The 23,046-nt window shown below is 29.9% G+C and overlaps 1 protein-coding gene and 2 long non-coding RNA genes across 6 annotated transcripts in view; 2 read left to right on the top strand and 1 right to left on the bottom strand.

Annotated features, from left to right (window-relative positions):
* The window catches only part of LOC144843358 (uncharacterized), an 851,823-nt gene that overhangs the window by 484,708 nt on the left and 344,069 nt on the right, over nt 1–23,046 (top strand). The gene's annotated exons all lie outside the window — the stretch shown is intronic.
* On the top strand, nt 1,341–2,191 carry LOC144843091 (uncharacterized). The gene is made up of 2 exons (XR_013612223.1): nt 1,341–1,684; nt 2,030–2,191. It is a non-coding gene; the product is annotated as an uncharacterized LOC144843091 (long non-coding RNA).
* LOC144842206 (uncharacterized) lies at nt 3,120–22,612 on the bottom strand. 4 transcript variants are annotated; one of them, XR_013612098.1, is made up of 10 exons: nt 22,263–22,612; nt 21,374–21,445; nt 21,083–21,163; nt 20,707–20,770; nt 19,389–19,465; nt 19,012–19,155; nt 18,748–18,839; nt 18,182–18,387; nt 17,925–17,988; nt 3,120–3,488 (listed from the first exon to the last, which is right to left on the bottom strand). It is a non-coding gene; the product is annotated as an uncharacterized LOC144842206 (long non-coding RNA). The 4 variants fall into 4 exon arrangements; XR_013612097.1 differs by having other exon boundaries at nt 17,925–18,387; nt 21,071–21,163; XR_013612095.1 differs by having other exon boundaries at nt 17,925–18,387; nt 22,263–22,595.

Genomic DNA, 23,046 nt, shown 5'->3' with positions numbered 1-23,046 from the left:
TTGGCGAAAAATGACCATATAAATTCAATAACATTTTCACTTTACAAACTAATATAAAATTTAATTTATTCTACTGCAAATATAAAGTCAACATGTACAGTGTAAACAGGGATATATAGTATATATATATTATAAACATTACAGGCACAGAATAAATACTATACCGTGATATACTGAAATTTAATTAATTAATTTGAAGATGAGGAAATCTGTGAGAAGGAGAAAAGGCCCCAACCGAGATTCGAACCCGGAACCTTCTGCTTGAAATGCAGATGTCCTAACCAATAGACCACTGAAGAATAATATACAGATAATTACTAATTAATGATTCCTTGGCAATAAAATATTCACTTAGGCCTAGGCCGTTTAAATTAACAGAATAATTTCCATCAATAAGCATACATAATAATATTATTATCAGGTCACATCTAGGGAGGACTAACAACTAAGCGAGGGCGCTATGTATGAATAGTTTAAATAGTTTAGTTGATTAATTTCTTCAAGCAAGTTATGGAGTGACAATTCTTCGCGAGTTCAAGTCCCAGTAGATGACTTTTATTACTTTATTAACTTATTTATCGCCAAACGCGAGTGTTGCCACACGAAAATTACACAGTCAATATCATCGTACTCGATAATTTGCTGGATTTTATATATGTTTAATGACAGAAACACGATAATTACTCGAAAATTACTCAGTCAATATCATCATACTCAACCAATCACGTTCACGCATTTATATAAACAAATCAGGCAAAGAACATTAATTCTAAACCGCCCGGTGATATACTGAAATTTAATTAATTAATTTGAAACGATAAAGATGAGGAAATCTGTGAGAAAGAGAAAAAGTCGCCCCAACCGAGACTTGAACTCGGACCGCCTGCTTGATATGCAGATGTCCTAACCATTAGACCACTGTATCGTTTCAAATTAATTAATTAAATTTCAGTATATCACCGGGCGGTTTAGAATTAATGTTCTTTGCCTGATTTGTTTATATATATAAAAGTATCTCTTCGGAGATCCCGCCTCGTGAATAAAAATACTGTAAGATGAGGGCGTATCAATTTGATCTCTGGTGCGCGTGCGTACAACTGAGGACTAGTGCTGTTCCGCCGTACCACGCCGAGAATGTTAAAGAGTCGCTATCCAATCGAGTTCGAACAATACCATGAAAGCCCCAGTGGTCTAATGGTTAGGACATCTGCATATCAAGCAGGCGGTCCGAGTTCAAGTCTCGGTTGGGGCGACTTTTTCTCATTCTCACAGATTTCCTCATCTTTATCGTTTCAAATTATATATATATATATATATATATATATATATCCAGATCTTGTTGGCCGATTGCTACGTTCTGAAGAACTCAAATGGCCGATTGCTACGTTCTGAAGAACTCAAATGGCCGATTGCTACGAATTCAAGACTCATTGGCCGTTTGCTACTGTCATTTTGCTACGTTGGCTATGGACGTTTGCTACGTTGGAGTTTTCATTGCCCATTTGACGTCACTTCCGTTATTTCTTCTTCGAAAATTGAAAGGAAATGTGATGTGCGATGAAATTATGATTTGCCATTTGCGACGGATTTCAGGCTTTCCAACAACTTTATTTATTTATAAAAAATAATTAATGTACGTAATTTTGTGTATTTTGTACCAAACATAGGCTAGGAGCCTAGGCAGGTAGGGTTTTTACCCATATCGGGGCTTTGTTGTCAGACTCGAAGTCTTTTCAAATCAAATAAATCATTTGAATATAGCCTAGGCCCGGCCTAGGCCTAGCTAGGGCTCATCATAGGCAAGCCTAGCCTAGGCCTATAGGCCTAGTAGTAGTAGGCTACTAGGCCTAAGTAGGCCTAGCTTAATAGAGGACCTAGGCTTAGGCCTAACCTACTAGGCCTTATGCAAGGCTTTTTTATGCTGTATTATGTGTTACAGTACCTTTTGGTAATAACTATAATACCTGTGTTTAATTTTATTTCTAAATGTGTTATTTAAATTGTTAAATAATTATTTTATTTCTTTCAGGTTGTGATATTATAATAAATTAATATAAAAAGATGTGAAAGTTTTAAAGCCCATCCTAAAAGTTAGTTGATAATAATAACCAACTAATAATGTTGGTGGAAGAACATTTGTCTTGTCTGGAATCAATGAAGATATGTAGCTGACGCTGTGCAGAAATACTAATAATAAAAGATGATGATGAGAATACAAAATACAGTAATAAATAGCATATGATAGTAGTAGGCCTGTGTTTAACTTGAAAAAAGGTGTCAAATTCATTAATAAAAACTAATGTGTTTACTTTACTGTAGTTTTGTATTTTTCTCAATAAATTAGTGACGTACAAAGCTGAGTGTGGGGTGGGTTACTATTTCCAAGTACCTAGATTAAGTTTAGTAAGCTTCTACAGTAATCTACACCAAGTAAGTTTGTATGACAAAATGTTATCAAGTATATGCAAACATGATGTTATATTTCTTTTTAAATGGATGAATAGAGATTATAATTGAATACATTGACTATACAAGATTGTTTTTTTAACTTGTTTTTGGTAGAAAATAACATTTGAGCATGTTAATAACATGTAGTTGATAACATTTTATATAATAAAAACCATATGTTGACAGACACTAATAGACCTACGCTGTGGACAACACTGATGCGGTGTTATACAACTTTGGATGTTACAAGAATTATGGACAAGAAAATCAACAACTCCATCCATAAACATCATCATGTGCTAGGGTTCTCATAATTCATTTTTAATTCATGTTTATTGTAGTAAACCTCATAATTATGGCAGTCAGGTTGAAGTCCAGAAGTGCAAAAGCACTTGTCATGACTTGACCCTTTTCAGCAAAACAAAAGGTTTCAGTTTAAAGTAAATCAGAAATAAGGTTTAACAAGTATATATAACCAGTTTAAAAAAACCAATCGCATTGACTTAAAGATGTACTGTCTTCCAAAAACATGAACACTGAAGATTAATACAATTAATTAAGTCATTTAACTTTAGGATGATGAGCTTTTTAAATAGTTAAATCTTCATATGTAGCTGTATGTATTAGATAAAAGCAGGTGCACACAGAATTGAAGACAACTTTTATAACTTTATTTCATCTTTGATTTAATTTAATAACAAATTAAAATAAAACTTACAAAATACTAAAAAACAAACTGTAAGGGAAGAGCTTAAATTAATTCAAAATAATTATTTCTTATAAAAGGTAACAAATTCAATAGTTTAACCTGGAAAGGCTAAAGAATTAAGGCCTATGTAAGCATCTATGCTTTTAACGTTTGTTAAAAAATGTCATTGAATACAAGTCCTGGCCAATCATTCATGCAACCAAACACTATGGAGCTGCTGCTGTATAATGTTGATGAGTTTCAAATGAATAGGTGAATACATTTAGACTTCTACTTCAGTATGCTCATTCTATGAAAATGCTCCTTCAATGACAGTCCAAACAGCAACACACTGTGGGTAGAAGAATATTGCAGGATTTAACCAGATTTCACAATAAGCATGTAAAGTGTTCATTTAATTGACTGCAAACATTAAAATTGTATCAGTAATACTACTAAAAGTACAGTTGTTTAACAATAGTTACTTTTGGTTTTTGCATTTGGGTGTATAATTAAATTTGTAATTGTTTTTTTCTAAGAAATTAGTTAAGTGTCCTGTATTGTTTTATTGTCTAATAAATGATTTTTCAAACAGTTGTATTGGTAGATTTGTCTAGTATATATGTTTTATAATAACTGTACCCCTACAGATGTCTAACTACTTAAATGTTCTGTACTGATGTGTTGTTTACCAGATGATTTCTAAACAAATTATTCTGTTAGAATTGTCTAAAATACAGCTGTACTCTTAATCGTGCTCTATAATAACTGTATCCCTACACATGTCTAACTACTTGAATGTCCTGTATTATTGAGTTGTTCTATAGATGATTTCTCAACCAGTTGTAATGTTACATTTGTCTAAAATATGTACTCCTAATTGTGTTCTATAATATCTGTACCCCTCCCTACAAATTTGAACTACTAGAATTTCCTGTCTATTAGATGACTTCTCAACCAAATTATACTGTTAGACTTGTCTAAAATATGTACTCTTGATTGTACTCTATAATAACTGTACCCCTACACATGTCTAACAACTTGAATGTCCTGTATTATTGGGTTGTTTCATATAGAATTTCTCAACTAATTATACGTCAGATTTGTCTAAAATATTTACTCCTAATTGTGTTCTATAATAACTGTACCATGTATAATTGTTTTGTCTAAAAGTTCTTAACCAATTATAGTTTTAGATTTGCTGTTTTTTATTTTGCTCTAAACAACTAACTAAATTAAACTGCATTCCTCTCTTTAATTTTGTTGTAAGTAACTAACAAAACTAAACTGAATTCCTTTGTTTAACTTTGTCCTTACGCAACTAACTAAACTGAACTGCATTGCTGTGTTTAATTTTGCCCTAAACAACTAACTAAACTGAACTGCATTGCTGTGTTTAAATTTATCCTACAGCCAATAGATCAAACTACAATGTACTCTTATTTGTGTTCTATAATAACTGTACCCCTACACATGTCTAACTACTTAAATGCTCTGTATTATTATGTTGTCTAATAGATGATTTCTTAACCAATTATTCTGTTAAATTTGTTTAAAATATGTACTCCTAAATGGGTTCTATAAGAACTCTACCTCTACACATGTTTAACTACTTGAATGTGCTATAATATTGTGTTGTCTAATAGATTAGATAGATAGATTTCTCAACCAATTATTCTGTTAGATTTGTCTCAAATATTTACTCTTAATTGTGTCCTATAACCTGAACTGCTGTGTTTAATTTTGTCCTACAACCAACTAAACTAAACTGAATTGCTCTGTTTATTTGTGTTCAACAACCAACTAAACTAAACTGAATTGCTCTGTTTAATTTTGTTTTACAACCAACTTAACTAAACTTCTCTATTTAATTTTGTCTAACAACCAACTAAACTAAACTAAATTGCTATGTTTAATTGTGTCTTACAACCAACTAAACTGAATTGCACTTGTCTAAATATTTGAATGTTCTGTATTATTGTGTTGTCTACTAGATAATTTCTTAACCAATTATACTTTTAGATTTGTCTAAAATATGTACACTTAATGGTGTTCTATAATAACTGTACCCCTACACATGTCTAAATATTTGAATGTTCTGTATTGTTTTGTTGTCTACTAGATAATTTCCCAACCAATTATACTTTTAAATTTGTCTAAAATTTATTATCTTAATTGTTGTCTACAATAACTGTACCCCTACATATGTCTAAATATTTGAATGCTCTGTATTATTGTTTTGGCTAATAGATGAATTCTCAACTAATTATACTTTTAGATTTGTCTAAATATGAATTGCTGTGTTTAATTGTGTTCTACAACCAACTTAACTAAACTGAACTGCTGTGTTTAATTATGTCCTACAACCAAATAATCTAAACTGAATTGCTCGGTTTAATTTTGTTCTACAACCAACTAGACTAAACTGAACTGCTGTGTTTAATTGTGTCCTCCAACAAACTAAACTAAATTGAATTTCTCTGTTTATTTTGTTCTACAACAAACTAGACTAAAGTAAACTGCTGTGTTTAATTTTGTTCTACAACAAACTAAACTAAACTGAACTGCTGTGTTTAATTGTGTCCTCCAACAAACTAAACTAAATTGAATTTCTCTGTTTATTTTGTTCTACAACAAACTAGACTAAAGTAAACTGCTGTGTCCAATTTTGTCCTACAACCAACTAAACTAACCTGAATTGCACTGTTTAATTGTGTCCTACAACCAACTAAACTAAACTGAATTGCACTGTTTAATTTTGTCCTACAACCAACTAAACTGAACTGAACTGCTGTGTTTAATTGTGTCCTACAACCAACTAAACAAAACTGAATTGCTATGTTTAATTGTGTTCTACAACCAACTTAACTAAACTGAACTGCTGTGTTTAATTATGTCCTACAACCAAATAATCTAAACTGAATTGCTCGGTTTAATTTTGTTCTACAACCAACTAGACTAAACTGAACTGCTGTGTTTAATTGTGTCCTCCAACAAACTAAACTAAATTGAATTTCTCTGTTTATTTTGTTCTACAACAAACTAGACTAAAGTAAACTGCTGTGTTTAATTTTGTTCTACAACAAACTAAACTAAACTGAACTGCTGTGTTTAATTGTGTCCTCCAACAAACTAAACTAAATTGAATTTCTCTGTTTATTTTGTTCTACAACAAACTAGACTAAAGTAAACTGCTGTGTCCAATTTTGTCCTACAACCAACTAAACTAACCTGAATTGCACTGTTTAATTGTGTCCTACAACCAACTAAACTAAACTGAATTGCACTGTTTAATTTTGTCCTACAACCAACTAAACTGAACTGAACTGCTGTGTTTAATTGTGTCCTACAACCAACTAAACAAAACTGAATTGCTATGTTTAATTGTGTCTTACAACCAACTAAACTAAAATGAATTGCTATGTTTAATTGTGTCTTACAACCAATTAAACTAAACTGAATTACTCTGTTTAATTGTGTCCTACAACCAACTAAACTAAACTGAATTTCTCTGTTTATTTTGTTCTACAACCAACTAAACTAAACTGAACTGCTGTGTTTAATTGTGTCCTAAAACCAACTAAACTAAATTTCTCTGTTTAATTACTAAACTAAACTGTGCTGCTGTGTTAAATTGGTCCTACAACCAACTAAACTAAGCTGCTGTGTTTAATTTTGTCCTACAACCAACTAAACTAAACTAAGCTGCTGTGTTTAATTGTGTCCTATAACCAACTAAACTAAATTGCTATGTTTAATTGTGTCCTAAAACCAACTACACTAAATTTCTCTGTTTAATTGTGTCCTCTAACAAACTAAACTAAATTGCTCTGTTTAATTTTGTTCTAGAACCACACGTGTAACTAGTTGAATGTGAAATGTGCATATTGGGTTGTTCAATAGATTATTTCTCAACCAATTGTACTGTTAAATTTGTCTAAAATATTTACTCTAAATTGTGCTCTATAATAACTGTAACCTAACTACTTGAATGTCTTGTATTGTTGAGTTGTTCAATAGATGATTTATCAACTAATTATACTTCAGATTTGTCTAAAATATGTATTCTTAATTGGGTGCTATAATAACTGTACCCCTACACATGTCTAACTACTTGAATGTTCTGTATTATTGAGTTGTTCTATAGATGATTTCTCAACCAGTTGTAATGTTAGATTTGTCTAAAATATGTACTCCTAATTGTGTTCTATAATATCTGTACCCCTCCCTACAAATTTGAACTACTAGAATTTCCTGTCTATTAGATGACTTCTCAACCAAATTATACTGTTAGACTTGTCTAAAATATGTACTCTTGATTGTGCTCTATAATAACTGTACCCCTACACATGTCTAACAACTTGAATGTCCTGTATTATTGGGTTGTTTCATATAGAATTTCTCAACTAATTATACTTCAGATTTGTCCAAAATATTTACTCCTAATTGTGTTCTATAATAACTGTACCATGTATAATTGTTTTGTCTAAAAGTTCTTAACCAATTATAGTGTTAGATTTGCTGTTTTTTATTTTGCTCTAAACAACTAACTAAATTAAACTGCATTCCTCTCTTTAATTTTGTTGTAAGTAACTAACAAAACTAAACTGAATTCCTTTGTTTAACTTTGTCCTTAAGCAACTAACTAAACTGAACTGCATTGCTGTGTTTAATTTTGCCCTAAACAACTAACTAAACTGAACTGCATTGCTGTGTTTAAATTTATCCTACAACCAATAGATCAAACTACAATGTACTCTTAATTGTGTTCTATAATAACTGTACCCCTACACATGTCTAACTACTTGAATGCTCTGTATTATTGTGTTGTCTAATAGATAATTTCTTAACCAATTATTCTGTTAAATTTGTTTAAAATATGTACTCCTAAATGGGTTCTATAAGAACTCTACCCCTACACATGTTTAACTACCAATTATACTTTTAGATTTGTCTAAATATGAATTGCTGTGTTTAATTGTGTTCTAAAACCAACTTAACTAAACTGAACTGCTGTGTTTAATTATGTCCTACAACCAACTAATCTAAACTGAATTGCTCGGTTTAATTTTGTTCTACAACCAAATAGACTAAACTGAACTGCTGTGTTTAATTGTGTCCTCCAACAAACTAAACTAAATTGAATTTCTCTGTTTATTTTGTTCTACAACAAACAAGACTAAAGTAAACTGCTGTGTTTAATTGTGTCCTACAACCAACTAAACTAAACTGAATTGCTCTGTTTAATTGTGTCCTACAACCAACTAAACTAAACTGAATTTCTCTGTTTCATTTTGTTCTACAAACAACTAAACTGAACTGAACTGCTGTGTTTAATTCTGTCCTACAACCAACTAAACTAAACTGAATTGCTATGTTTAATTGTGTCTTACAACCAACTAAACTAAACTGAATTTTACTCTGTTTAATTGTGTCCTAAAACCAACTAAACTAAACTGAATTGCTATGTTTAATTGTGTCCTACAACAACTAAACTACACTGAATTGCTCTGTTTAATTGTGTCCTAAAACCAACTAAACTAAATTTCTCTGTTTAATTGTGTCCTCTAACAAACTAAACTAAATTGCTCTGTTTAATTTTGTTCTAGAACCACACGTGTAACTAGTTGAATGTGAAATGTGCATTATTGGGTTGTTCAATAGATTATTTCTCAACCAATTGTACTGTTAAATTTGTCTAAAATATTTACTCTAAATTGTGCTCTATAATAACTGTAACCTAACTACTTGAATGTCTTGTATTGTTGAGTTGTTCAATAGATGATTTATCAACTAATTATACTTCAGATTTGTCTAAAATATGTACTCTTAATTGTGTGCTATAATAACTGTACCCCTACACATGTCTAACTACTTGAATGTCCTGTATTATTGAGTTGTTCTATAGATGATTTCTCAACCAGTTGTAATGTTAGATTTGTCTAAAATATTTACTCCTAATTGTGTTCTATAATAACTGTACCATGTATAATTGTTTTGTCTAAAAGTTCTTAACCAATTATAGTTTTAGATTTGCTGTTTTTTATTTTGCTCTAAACAACTAACAAAACTAAACTGAATTCCTTTGTTTAACTTTGTCCTTACGCAACTAACTAAACTGAACTGCATTGCTGTGTTTAATTTTGCCCTAAACAACTAACTAAACTGAACTGCATTGCTGTGTTTAAATTTATCCTACAGCCAATAGATCAAACTACAATGTACTCTTATTTGTGTTCTATAATAACTGTACCCCTACACATGTCTAACTACTTGAATGCTCTGTATTATTATGTTGTCTAATAGATGATTTCTTAACCAATTATTCTGTTAAATTTGTTTAAAATATGTACTCCTAAATGGGTTCTATAAGAACTCTACCTCTACACATGTTTAACTACTTGAATGTGCTATAATATTGTGTTGTCTAATAGATTAGATAGATAGATTTCTCAACCAATTATTCTGTTAGATTTGTCTCAAATATTTACTCTTAATTGTGTCCTATAACCTGAACTGCTGTGTTTAATTTTGTCCTACAACCAACTAAACTAAACTGAATTGCTCTGTTTAATTTTGTTTTACAACCAACTTAACTAAACTTCTCTATTTAATTTTGTCTTACAACCAACTAAACTAAACTAAATTGCTATGTTTAATTGTGTCTTACAACCAACTAAACTAAACTGAATTGCACTTGTCTAAATATTTGAATGTTCTGTATTATTGTGTTGTCTACTAGATAATTTCTTAACCAATTATACTTTTAGATTTGTCTAAAATATGTACACTTAATGGTGTTCTATAATAACTGTACCCCTACACATGTCTAAATATTTGAATGTTCTGTATTGTTTTGTTGTCTACTAGATAATTTCCCAACCAATTATACTTTTAAATTTGTCTAAAATATATTATCTTAATTGTTGTCTACAATAACTGTACCCCTACATATGTCTAAATATTCGAATGCTCTGTATTATTGTTTTGGCTAATAGATGAATTCTCAACTAATTATACTTTTAGATTTGTCTAAATATGAATTGCTGTGTTTAATTGTGTTCTACAACCAACTTAACTAAACTGAACTGCTGTGTTTAATTATGTCCTACAACCAACTAATCTAAACTGAATTGCTCGGTTTAATTTTGTTCTACAACCAAATAGACTAAACTGAACTGCTGTGTTTAATTGTGTCCTCCAACAAACTAAAGTAAATTGAATTTCTCTGTTTATTTTGTTCTACAACAAACAAGACTAAAGTAAACTGCTGTGTTTAATTGTGTCCTACAACCAACTAAACTAAACTGAATTGCTCTGTTTAATTGTGTCCTACAACCAACTAAACTAAACTGAATTTCTCTGTTTCATTTTGTTCTACAAACAACTAAACTGAACTGAACTGCTGTGTTTAATTCTGTCCTACAACCAACTAAACTAAACTGAATTGCTATGTTTAATTGTGTCTTACAACCAACTAAACTAAACTGAATTACTCTGTTTAATTGTGTCCTAAAACCAACTAAACTAAACTGAATTGCTATGTTTAATTGTGTCCTACAACCAACTAAACTAAACTGAATTACTCTGTTTAATTGTGTCCTAAAACCAACTAAACTAAACTGAATTTCTCTGTTTCATTTTGTTCTACAAACAACTAAACTGAACTGAACTGCTGTGTTTAATTTTGTCCTACAACCAACTAAACTAAACTGAATTGCTATGTTTAATTGTGTCTTACAACCAACTAAACTGAACTGAACTGAACTGCTGTGTTTAATTTTGTCCTACAACCAACTAAACTAAACTGAATTGCTATGTTTAATTGTGTCTTACAACCAACTAAACTAAACTGAATTACACTGTTTAATTGTGTCCTAAAACCAACTAAACTAAACTGAATTGCTATGTTTAATTGTGTCCTAAAACCAACTAAACTACACTGAATTTCTCTGTTTAATTGTGTCCTCTAACAAACTAAACTAAATTGCTCTGTTTAATTTTGTTCTAGAACCACACGTGTAACTAGTTGAATGTGAAATGTGCATTATTGGGTTGTTCAATAGATTATTTCTCAACCAATTGTACTGTTAAATTTGTCTAAAATATTTACTCTAAATTGTGCTCTATAATAACTGTAACCTAACTACTTGAATGTCTTGTATTGTTGAGTTGTTCAATAGATGATTTATCAACTAATTATACTTCAGATTTGTCTAAAATATGTACTCTTAATTGTGTGCTATAATAACTGTACCCCTACACATGTCTAACTACTTGAATGTCCTGTATTATTGAGCTGTTCTATAGATGATTTCTCAACCAGTTGTAATGTTAGATTTGTCTAAAATATTTACTCCTAATTGTGTTCTATAATAACTGTACCATGTATAATTGTTTTGTCTAAAAGTTCTTAACCAATTATAGTTTTAGATTTGCTGTTTTTTATTTTGCTCTAAACAACTAACTAAATTAAACTGCATTCCTCTCTTTAATTTTGTTGTAACTAACAAAACTAAACTGAATTCCTTTGTTTAACTTTGTCCTTAAGCAACTAACTAAACTGAACTGCATTGCTGTGTTTAATTTTGCCCTAAACAACTAACTAAACTGAACTGCATTGCTGTGTTTAAATTTATCCTACAGCCAATAGATCAAACTACAATGTACTCTTAATTGTGTTCTATAATAACTGTACCCCTACACATGTCTAACTACTTGAATGCTCTGTATTATTGTGTTGTCTAATAGATGATTTCTTAACCAATTATTGTTAAATTTGTTTAAAATATGTACTCCTAAATGGGTTCTATAAGAACTCTACCTCTACACATGTTTAACTACTTGAATGTGCTATAATATTGCGTTGTCTAATAGATTAGATAGATAGATTTCTCAACCAATTATTCTGTTAGATTTGTCTCAAATATTTACTCTTAATTGTGTCCTATAACCTGAACTGCTGTGTTTAATTTTGTCCTACAACCAACTAAACTAAACTGAATTGCTCTGTTTAATTGTGTTCTACAACCAACTAAACTAAACTGAATTGCTATGTTTAATTGTGTCCTACAACCAACTAAACTAAACTGAATTGCTATGTTTAATTGTGTCCTACAACCAACTAAACTAAACTGAATTGCTATGTTTAATTGTGTCTTACAACCAACTAAACTAAACTGAATTACTCTGTTTAATTGTGTACTAAAACCAACTAAACTAAACTAAATTGCTCTGTTTAATTTTGTTCTAGAACCACACGTGTAACTAGTTGAATGTGAAATGTGCATTATTGGGTTGTTCAATAGATTATTTCTCAACCAATTGTACTGTTAAATTTGTCTAAAATATTTACTCTAAATTGTGCTCTATAATAACTGTAACCTAACTACTTGAATGTCTTGTATTGTTGAGTTGTTCAATAGATGATTTATCAACTAATTATACTTCAGATTTGTCTAAATTATGTACTCTTAATTGTGTGCTATAATAACTGTACCCCTACACATGTCTAACTACTTGAATGTCCTGTATTATTGAGCTGTTCTATAGATGATTTCTCAACCAGTTGTAATGTTAGATTTGTCTAAAATATTTACTCCTAATTGTGTTCTATAATAACTGTACCATGTATAATTGTTTTGTCTAAAAGTTCTTAACCAATTATAGTTTTAGATTTGCTGTTTTTTATTTTGCTCTAAACAACTAACTAAATTAAACTGCATTCCTCTCTTTAATTTTGTTGTAACTAACAAAACTAAACTGAATTCCTTTGTTTAACTTTGTCCTTAAGCAACTAACTAAACTGAACTGCATTGCTGTGTTTAATTTTGCCCTAAACAACTAACTAAACTGAACTGCATTGCTGTGTTTAAATTTATCCTACAGCCAATAGATCAAACTACAATGTACTCGTAATTGTGTTCTATAATAACTGTACCCCTACACATGTCTAACTACTTGAATGCTCTGTATTATTGTGTTGTCTAATAGATGATTTCTTAACCAATTATTCTGTTAAATTTGTTTAAAATATGTACTCCTAAATGGGTTCTATAAGAACTCTACCTCTACACATGTTTAACTACTTGAATGTGCTATAATATTGCGTTGTCTAATAGATTAGATAGATAGATTTCTCAACCAATTAGTCTGTTAGATTTGTCTCAAATATTTACTCTTAATTGTGTCCTATAACCTGAACTGCTGTGTTTAATTTTGTCCTACAACCAACTAAACTAAACTGAATTGCTCTGTTTAATTGTGTTCTACAACCAACTAAACTAAACTGAATTGCTATGTTTAATTGTGTCCTACAACCAACTAAACTGAACTGAACTGCTGTGTTTAATTGTGTCCTACAACCAACTAAACTAAACTGAATTGCTATGTTTAATTGTGTCTTACAACCAACTAAACTAAACTGAATTACTCTGTTTAATTGTGTACTAAAACCAACTAAACTAAACTGAATTACTCTGTTTAATTGTGTCCAACTCATTAATCAACTACATTTATTGAATTTATTTGAATCAGGTGAATAATAACTAATTATCAACTACCTGTGTTTAAATTACCCAAACAATTACTGAATAATCAACTACATTTATGGTGTTTGAATCAGGTGAACAATAACTAATTATCAACTACATCTACTATCATCAAATCAACTAATCATTCCTAAATATTACACTACACATGTTGTGTTTAAATTACCCAAACAATTACTGAATAATCAACTACATTTATGGTGTTTGATTCAGGTGAACAATAACTAATTATCAACTACATCTACTATCATCAAATCAACTAATCATTCCTAAATATTACACTACACATGTTGTGTTTAAATTACCCAAACAATTACTGAATAATCAACTACATTTATTGTGTTTGATTCAGGTGAACAATAACTAATTATCAACTACATCTACTATCATCAAATCAACTAAACATTCCTGAATATTAAACTACACATGTTGTGTTTAAATTACCCAAACAATTACTGAATAATCAACTACATTTATGGTGTTTGAATCAGGTGAACAATAACTAATTATCAACTACACCTACTATCATCAAATCAACTAAACATTCCTAAATATTAAACTACACATGTTGTGTTTAAATTACCCAAACAATTACTGAATAATCAACTACATTTATTGTGTTTGAATCAGGTGAACAATAACTTATTATCAACTACCCCTACTATCATCAAATCAACTAAACATTTTTAGATATTAAACTACACATGTTGTGTTTAAATAACCCAAACAATTACTGAATAATCAACTACATTTATTGTGTTTGAATCAGGTGAACAATAACTAATTATCAACTACATCTACTATCATCAAATCAACTAAACATTCCTAAATATTAAACTACACATGTTGTGTTTAAATTACCCAAACAATTACTGATTAAACTGCATTACTGTGTTTAAATTTCTCATACAACCAACTAAACTGAACTGCATTCTTCTGTTTAATTTTGCCCTTAACAACTAACTCATACAACTAATAGATAAAACTACAATGTACTTTTAATTATGCTCTATAAGAACAGAACTAACTAAACTGAACAGTAATCCTGTTTTTCCTACAACCTATTGTTGAGTTGTTCCATAGATAGTTACAGCTCAACAATAACTAATTATCAACTACCCCTACTATCATCAAATCAACTAGATCATTCCTAGAATATTAAACACATGTTGTGTTTAAATTACCCAACCAATTACTGAATAATCAACTACATTTACTGTGTTTGAATCAGGTGAACAATAACTAATTATCAACTACATCTACTATCATCAAATCAACTAAACATTCCTAAATATTAAACTACACATGTTGTGTTTAAATTACCCAAACAATTACTGAATAATCAACTACATTTATTGTGTTTGAATCAGGTGAACAATAACTAATTATCAACTACATCTACTATCATCAAATCAACTAAACATTCCTAAATATTAAACTACACATGTTGTGTTTTTAAAATACCCAAACAATTACTGATTACTCAACAACATTTATTGAATTTATTTGAATCAGGTGAACAATAATTTTGTCCTAAAGCAACTAACTAAACTGAACTGCATTGCTGTGTTTAATTTTGCCCTTAACAACTAACTAAACTGAACTGCATTCCTCTGTTTAATTTTGCCCTTAACAACTAACTAAACTGAACTGCATTGCTGTGTTTAATTTTGCCCTTAACAACTAACTAAACTGAACTGCATTCCTCTGTTTAATTTTGCCCTTAACAACTAACTAAACTGAACTGCATTCCTCTGTTTAATTTTGCCCTTAACAACTAACTAAACTGAACTGCATTCCTCTGTTTAATTTTGCCCTTAACAACTAACTAAACTGAACTACATTCCTCTGTTTAATTTTGCCCTAAACAACTAACTAAACTGAACTGCATTGCTGTGTTTAAATTTATCCTACAAACAATAGATCAAACTACAATGTACTCCTAATTGTGTTCTATAATAACTGTACCCCTACACATGTCTAACTACTTGAATGTCCTGTATTATTGTGTTGTCCAATAGATTATTTCTCAACAGTGTTATATTTGCTGTTTTATTTTGTCCTAAACAACTAACTAAACTGAACTGTATTGGTGTGTTTAAATTTCACCTACAACCAACTAAACTGAACTGCAATCCTGTGTTTAATTGTGTTCTACAAACAACTAAACTAAACTTCTCTATTTAATTTTGTTCTACAACCAACTAAACTAAACTGAATTTCTCTGTTTAATTTTGTTCTACAACCAAATAAACTAAAGTAAACTGAATTGCTCTGTTTAATGTTGTTCTACAACCAAATAAAATAAACTGAATTACTCTGTTAAATTGTGTCCTACAACCAACTAAACTAAACTGAATTTCTCTGTTTATTGTTTTCTACAACCAACTAAACTAAACTGAATTGCTGTGTTTAATTGTGTCCTAAAACCAACTAAACTAAACTGAACTGCTCTGTTTAATTTTGTTCTACAACCAACTAAGCTAAATTAGAATTGCTCTGTTTAATGTTGTTATACAACCAACTAAACTAAACTGAATTTCTCTGTTTATTTTTTTCTACAACCAACTAAACTAAACTAAATTACTCTGTTTAATTGTGTTCTACAACCAAATAAAATAAACTGAACTGCTCTGTTTAATTTTGTTCTACAACCAACTAAGCTAAATTAGAATTGCTCTGTTTAATTTTGTTCTAAAACCAACTAAGCTAAACTGAACTGAATTGCTCTGTTTAATTGTGTCTTACAACCAACTAAACTAAACTGAATTGCTCTGTTTATTTTGTTCTACAACCAACTAAACTAAAGTAAACTGAATTGCTCTGTTTAATGTTGTTCTACAACCAAATAAAATAAACTGAATTACTCTGTTAAATTGTGTCCTACAACCAACTAAACTAAACTGAATTTCTCTGTTTATTTTTTTCTACAACCAACTAAACTAAACTGAATTGCTGTGTTTAATTGTGTCCTAAAACCAACTAAACTAAACTGAACTGCTCTGTTTAATTTTGTTCTACAACCAACTAAGCTAAATTAGAATTGCTCTGTTTAATGTTGTTCTACAACCAAATAAAATAAACTGAATTACTCTGTTAAATTGTGTCCTACAACCAACTAAACTAAACTGAATTTCTCTGTTTATTTTTTTCTACAACCAACTAAACTAAACTAAATTACTCTGTTTAATTGTGTTCTACAACCAAATAAAATAAACTGAACTGCTCTGTTTAATTTTGTTCTACAACCAACTAAGCTAAATTAGAATTGCTCTGTTTAATTTTGTTCTAAAACCAACTAAGCTAAACTGAACTGAATTGCTCTGTTTAATTGTGTCTTACAACCAACTAAACTAAACTGAATTGCTCTGTTTATTTTGTTCTACAACCAACTAAACTAAACTAAACTGAACTGCTGTGTTTACCTGTTTCCTATAACCAATTAAACTAAACTGTTCTGTTTAGTTTTGTTCTACAAACAACTAAATTAAACTGAATTGCTCTGTTTAATTTTGTCTTACAACCAAATAAACTAAACTGCTGTGTTTAATTGTGTCAATATATTATTTATGAATAAATTAAGTCCTACAACTAACTAAACTAAACTGCATTCTTGTTTATATTTGTTCCTACAGTAAATAACTAAACTGAACTGCTGTGTCTGCATTTGTCCTACAACCAAATAAACTAAACTACATTGTTGTGTCTACATTTGTCCTACAACAATTAACCAAACTAAACTATGTTCACTTTTGTTTCACAACCAACTAAATTCCATTGCTGTGTTTAAATTTGTCCTACAGTACAATTAACTAAACTATACCAAACTGAATTGATGTTTTTAATTGTTTTCCTATACAGAAAATAACTAAACTGAACTGTATTCCCCTGTTTAAATATGTTCTACAACCAACTAAACTACATTGCTGCTTTTAATTTTTCCCTACAGTAAATAACTAAACAAAACTGTATTCCTTAGTTTAATTTTGTCCTACAACAACTAACTGAACTGTATTGCTGTTTTTAATTTTTCCCTACAGTAATTAACTAAACTGACTGCATTTCTGTGTTTAACTTTGGTCTACAAGAAGATTTAATTTGTTCTACATTAAATACAAGCTATTCTAAAAGGTCTTTTCTGTATGTTGGTGTGTGAGTGTGTTTATGTATGGTTAGTAGATAAATGAAACATTGTTAGTAAATTAAAGCAAAACATTTATAATGAGATTACTGATTACCTTAATTATTAATAAGCCATTAACTTGTATGTGAAGTGGAGGATGTTTGAAACCACAGCAGTAACTGAAAAAATGAAAAAGCCCATTTTAATAAACATTAGAAGTTGTCTAAAAAAAAGTTTTAATTTTGGATTTGAAATATAATACTTTACTAACAATTCTCAGATGTGTTATATTACACTTTTCTCACTTCATTTTTAATTGTAAATGTATTTGCTTTGTATTGGCTTTAGAATTAATTTCACCTGTTAAATTACATTTCTAGTCATTGACTTGGGTGCTTTGTTGTATTTAATTGGGCTTAAAATTGTTTAATGGTCATTTTGTTTTAACATGAATTAATGTGTATGAAAATATAGACTATTAGTTATATTCAACCATCTCCTCTTTTTTCTTCCTAAATGTATTATTCATCTTGTTTCCACTTCCACTTCTAGATTATCCTCTTTCTTATCCATTATCACTGTTTAAAAAAAAAACCATTATATTCATAGTCATTAGTATACTAATAAAACTAATAACATTTGTAGTGCATTATTCATTTTTATGACCTAAACAGACTGTATTTCTGTGTACCATATATTGTGATTTTTAACAATGTACCCAAACAAGAACAGCTGTTGGAGAAGGGAAAGCTAAATTGAATTTGGGCATTTCAAATTAACTACTTTTTTACTGTCTTTTGTAATTGTGTTGTCAACTAATCACATTAGACATTTTGTTTGATAAATGTAATGTAAATTTAATTTCTAATTGTACTGCTACAATTATTACTATTATCTGATGGTTTAAAACATAAAGCAATATTGAGATGACCAATTACCTTTAAAAGACATCAAATTGTGAAGTAAGACTTGTTGAAAGCATGAGAAGTGGTGACTGATTAACAATACTTGGTACTAATCATAGCAGAGGCTGAAAATATAATTAATAAAAAAAATATGTGAATAAACATTTTTACTTGTAGTACTAGCAGTTTTTGTTTTTTTTATTAGCATTTTTCCACCTAAATTACCTCTTTATTTTACATTTACTCTATTTCAATGCTATATGTTATTAGTTTGACTGGCCTCATTACATGTCCTACCATTGATTTCATGTTTATTTAATTGATTGTTTTAATGTAAGGTATGATTTTAGTCATATATTCAACCATATATTTTCTGCTCCTTCATCTTGTAATTTTCCTCTCTTCTAGATCTTTTTTCCATTTGTACCATCATGTTTTTCACTGAAAAAAAAACTGAATACAGTCAACACCAACAGCATTCAATAGTTACTATTTTAAGAAATCTCTTTTGTTACCACTAGGCCTACTACCATTATTTGGATTGAATTATTATTATTTATTACTTTATTTATAATTTTAAGGAGTAATTGTTATTTTTATGACCTAAAAATAATTGTATTTTCATATGTTGTTAGTAACATTAAAACGTTGATTAAGCGTGGGACTTAAAATACCTGAAGTTAAGTTGATTATTGAGTCATCAGAAATTGAATAGGCTAGTTGATTGAATACTCCAAACCGGACACTAAAACTAAAAATTAATTTACATTATAAGTCATATATAGTATTTTTAATTCGTGAAAATAGTATTACAAAATTATGTTTAAAATATTTACGATGGATGCTTGATTACTGATTTAATGCGAAGCTTGTTCTAACTTAACTAAACTGCTTTGTTTAATTGTGTCCTACAACAAACTCCTAATTGTGTCCTATAATAACTGTACCCCTACACATGTTTAACTACTTGGATGTCCTGTATTGTTGGGTTGTTTTATAGATGATTTCTCAACCAATTATACTTTCAGATTGTCTAAAATATTTACTCCTAATTGTTTTCTATAATAACTGTACCCCTACACATGTCTAACTACTTGAATGTCCTGTATTGTTGAGTGATTTAATAGATGATTTCTCAACCAATTACACTTTCAGATTGTCTAAAATATGTACTCTTAATTGTGTTCTATAATAACTGTACCACTACACATGTCTAACTACTTGAATATCCTGTATTATTGGTTTGTTTAATAGATGATTTCTCAACCAATTATACTTTCAGATTTTCTAAATATGTACTCTTAATTGTGTTCTATAATAAATGTACCGCTACACATGTCTAACTAGTTTAATGTTGTGTCAATAAATGATTTCTAAACCAATTTTGTCCTACAAACTGCAATATTTATGTGTTTATTTTTTCCTACAGTAAAAAACTAAACTGAACTGTATTGCTGTGTCTGCATTTGTCATACAACAATTAACCAAACTGTTCATTTTTGTCCAACAACCAACTAAAACTAAACTTCATTCCTCTGTTATTTTTTTTCCCTATACAGTAAATAACTAAACTCAACTGGACTGCATTCTCCTGTGTAAATTTGTTCTACAACCAACTACTGAACTACATTGCTCTGTTTAATTTTTATATACAGTAAATATAAACTAAACTGAACTGTATTCCTCCGTTTAATTTTAAGCAACTAACTAAGCTTTATTGGTGTTGAATTTTGTCCTACAACTAATAAGCCTAGATCAAACTTTTGTTGTGTTTAATTTTGTCCTACAACAACTAATTGAACTGCATTGCTGTGTTTAACTTTGGTATACAACTACATTGTTATGTTTAATTTTGTCCTACATTAAATACAAGCTATTCTAAAAGGTGTTTTGTGTATGTTGGTGTGTGAGTGTGTTTATGTATGGTTAGTAGATAAATGAAACATTGTTAGTAAATTAAAGCAAAACATTTATAATGAGTTTACTGATTACCTTAATTATTAATAAGCCATTAACTTGTATGTGAAGTGGAGGATGTTTGAAACCACAGCAGTAACTGAACAATTGAAAAAGCACATTTTAATAAACATTAGAAGTTGTCTAAAATAAAAGTTTTAATTTTGTATTTTATTTATATTACATTTCTAACAATTCTGACTGTTACATTACACTTTTCTCACTTCATTTTAATTGTAAATGTATTTGCTTTGTATTGGCTTTAGAATTAATTTAAGACACCTGTTAAATTACATTTCATGTCATTGACTTGGGTGCTTTGTTGTATTTAATTGGGCTTAAAATAGTTCAATAGTCATTTTGTTTTAACATGAACTAATGTGTATGAAAATTGCCATACAGACAAGTATACCATATTTTTCCTGCTCCTTCATCTTGTTATTTTCCTCTCTTCTAGATACATTTTTCTCCATTTGTACCATAATGTGTTTCACTGAAAAAAAAAACTGAATACAGTCAACACAACAGTATTTAATAGTTACTATTTTAAAACATCTCTTTTGCTACCATTATTTGGATTGAATTAATGTTTATTTATACTTTTAAGGAGTAATTGTTATTTTTATGACCTAAAAGTAATTGTATTTTTATATGTTGTTAGTCACATTAAACATAAGTTGAATAAGCTTGAGACTTAAAATACCTGAAGTTAAATTGATTATTGAGTCATCAGAAATTGAGTAGTTGATTGAATACTCCAAACCGGACACTAAAACTAAAAATTAATTTGCTTTGTAAGTCATAATAGTATGTTTAATTCGTGAATAATAGTATTACAAAATTATGTTAAAAATACTTAGGATGGATGCTTGATTTAATGCGGGGCTTGTTCTAAGCTAGCTGTTAATGATGTAGAAGGTAAACCTACTACAGTACACCTTCTGTAAATGTCTAGGCTAGGCCTAGGCTATGCTAGAAGTCAGATAGGCCCTAACATACATAATGTAGGTAGGGCCTAGATACCTGTCAAAGCCTTACTAGAGGTTCTAGCCTAGGCCTAGTCTAGTTTTAGGATGTAGGCTACATCTAGGCCTAGGCAGGCTTCTAGCACTGAGTACTACCTAGGCCTAGCCTAAGATAGGCTATGCCTCCTAGCTAGACTAGGCTAGTAGAGGAGTAGGCCTCCTACAGTAGGCCCCAAGCCAGGCTAAAAAGTTGTAAATAATAGGCCGTGCTTATTTCTAGACAAAGGCCTAGTCAGTGCCTATCCTATGCCTAGATTCCAGAAAAGTTAGGTCTAGGCCTACTCTGTTTATGCACTTACAAACCTGTAAACAGACACTAGGGCCTAGGCCTAATGTAGAACGAGGCCTAAGCGGTAAGCCTAATTAGGCCGCCTGGGCAGAGCGTGTGAGACCCCCGGGCCGTACACAAGGTTTGGCACTTTGTGTGCATCATAGACCTAAGGCCTAGGCCCCTATTTACCTCTCATAGATTACCGCCAGAGAGTCAGATAACAACATTAAATATATAACATTGAACTATAACTATTTAAAAAATCTATATTACAACAAAAATAAATAACAACTTACGGTATACCTGGTTTATTCTATAGTTTACTGTAGGCTGTTGATGCTGTTAGGCCTAGGATGCTGGGTTCCAGTGAAAATGCTTAGGATTTTAAAATTTCGTGACATTTAATCGCCAATTTAACAGTTTTAAAACTATATAAATCAATAAAATCAACGTCTAGTGGATGCAGAATGTTTTAATAATTACACATATTAAAGGAATTTTTGTTTCTAGTATGTTAAACAAAATAAATCGTAATTTAATACAAGACCTGCCACAAGTCCTTAAATTTGAAACGTTTTACAATTTTAGAATGAAAACAAAATTCCGAAAAATTGTAATATTTACTTTTAAAATTATCATTTGCTAACTAAATGATGACTAATAATGAAAATAAAGCTTTTCATTATGTAAATTGCTATATAATGATAGTTAAGGTATTTTAATAAGTCATTTTACATTTTTAATAAACTTTGAGTGAACGAGACAATTATATTTGAGTTCTAGCGACCACAAAATCTAAAAAAAATCGGTTTTTATTAAAAATATAAACACGCTTAAATTCAAAAAATCAAAATAGCAGATCGATAGTATGTTAAACATAGACTAACATACCTAAAAATAGTTTGTGTTCGTAAAGTAACCACGTTGTAAAAGCATTTTAAAAATTAAGAAAATACGTAGCAAACGGCCAAAATGAGCAATATTTTTTAAATATCTCCGAATTTTTTTAGTTTTATAAATCCAAATTTGGCACACATAATCCAACAATATATATGAACACATTGTACAAAAATTATATTT

This window comes from Antedon bifida, chromosome 5, assembly GCF_963402885.1.
Source record: "Antedon bifida chromosome 5, ecAntBifi1.1, whole genome shotgun sequence".
NCBI lineage: Eukaryota > Metazoa > Echinodermata > Crinoidea > Comatulida > Antedonidae > Antedon > Antedon bifida.
Note: the sequence above shows the minus strand (reverse complement) of the source record. Positions and strands in the feature narration are given on the sequence as shown.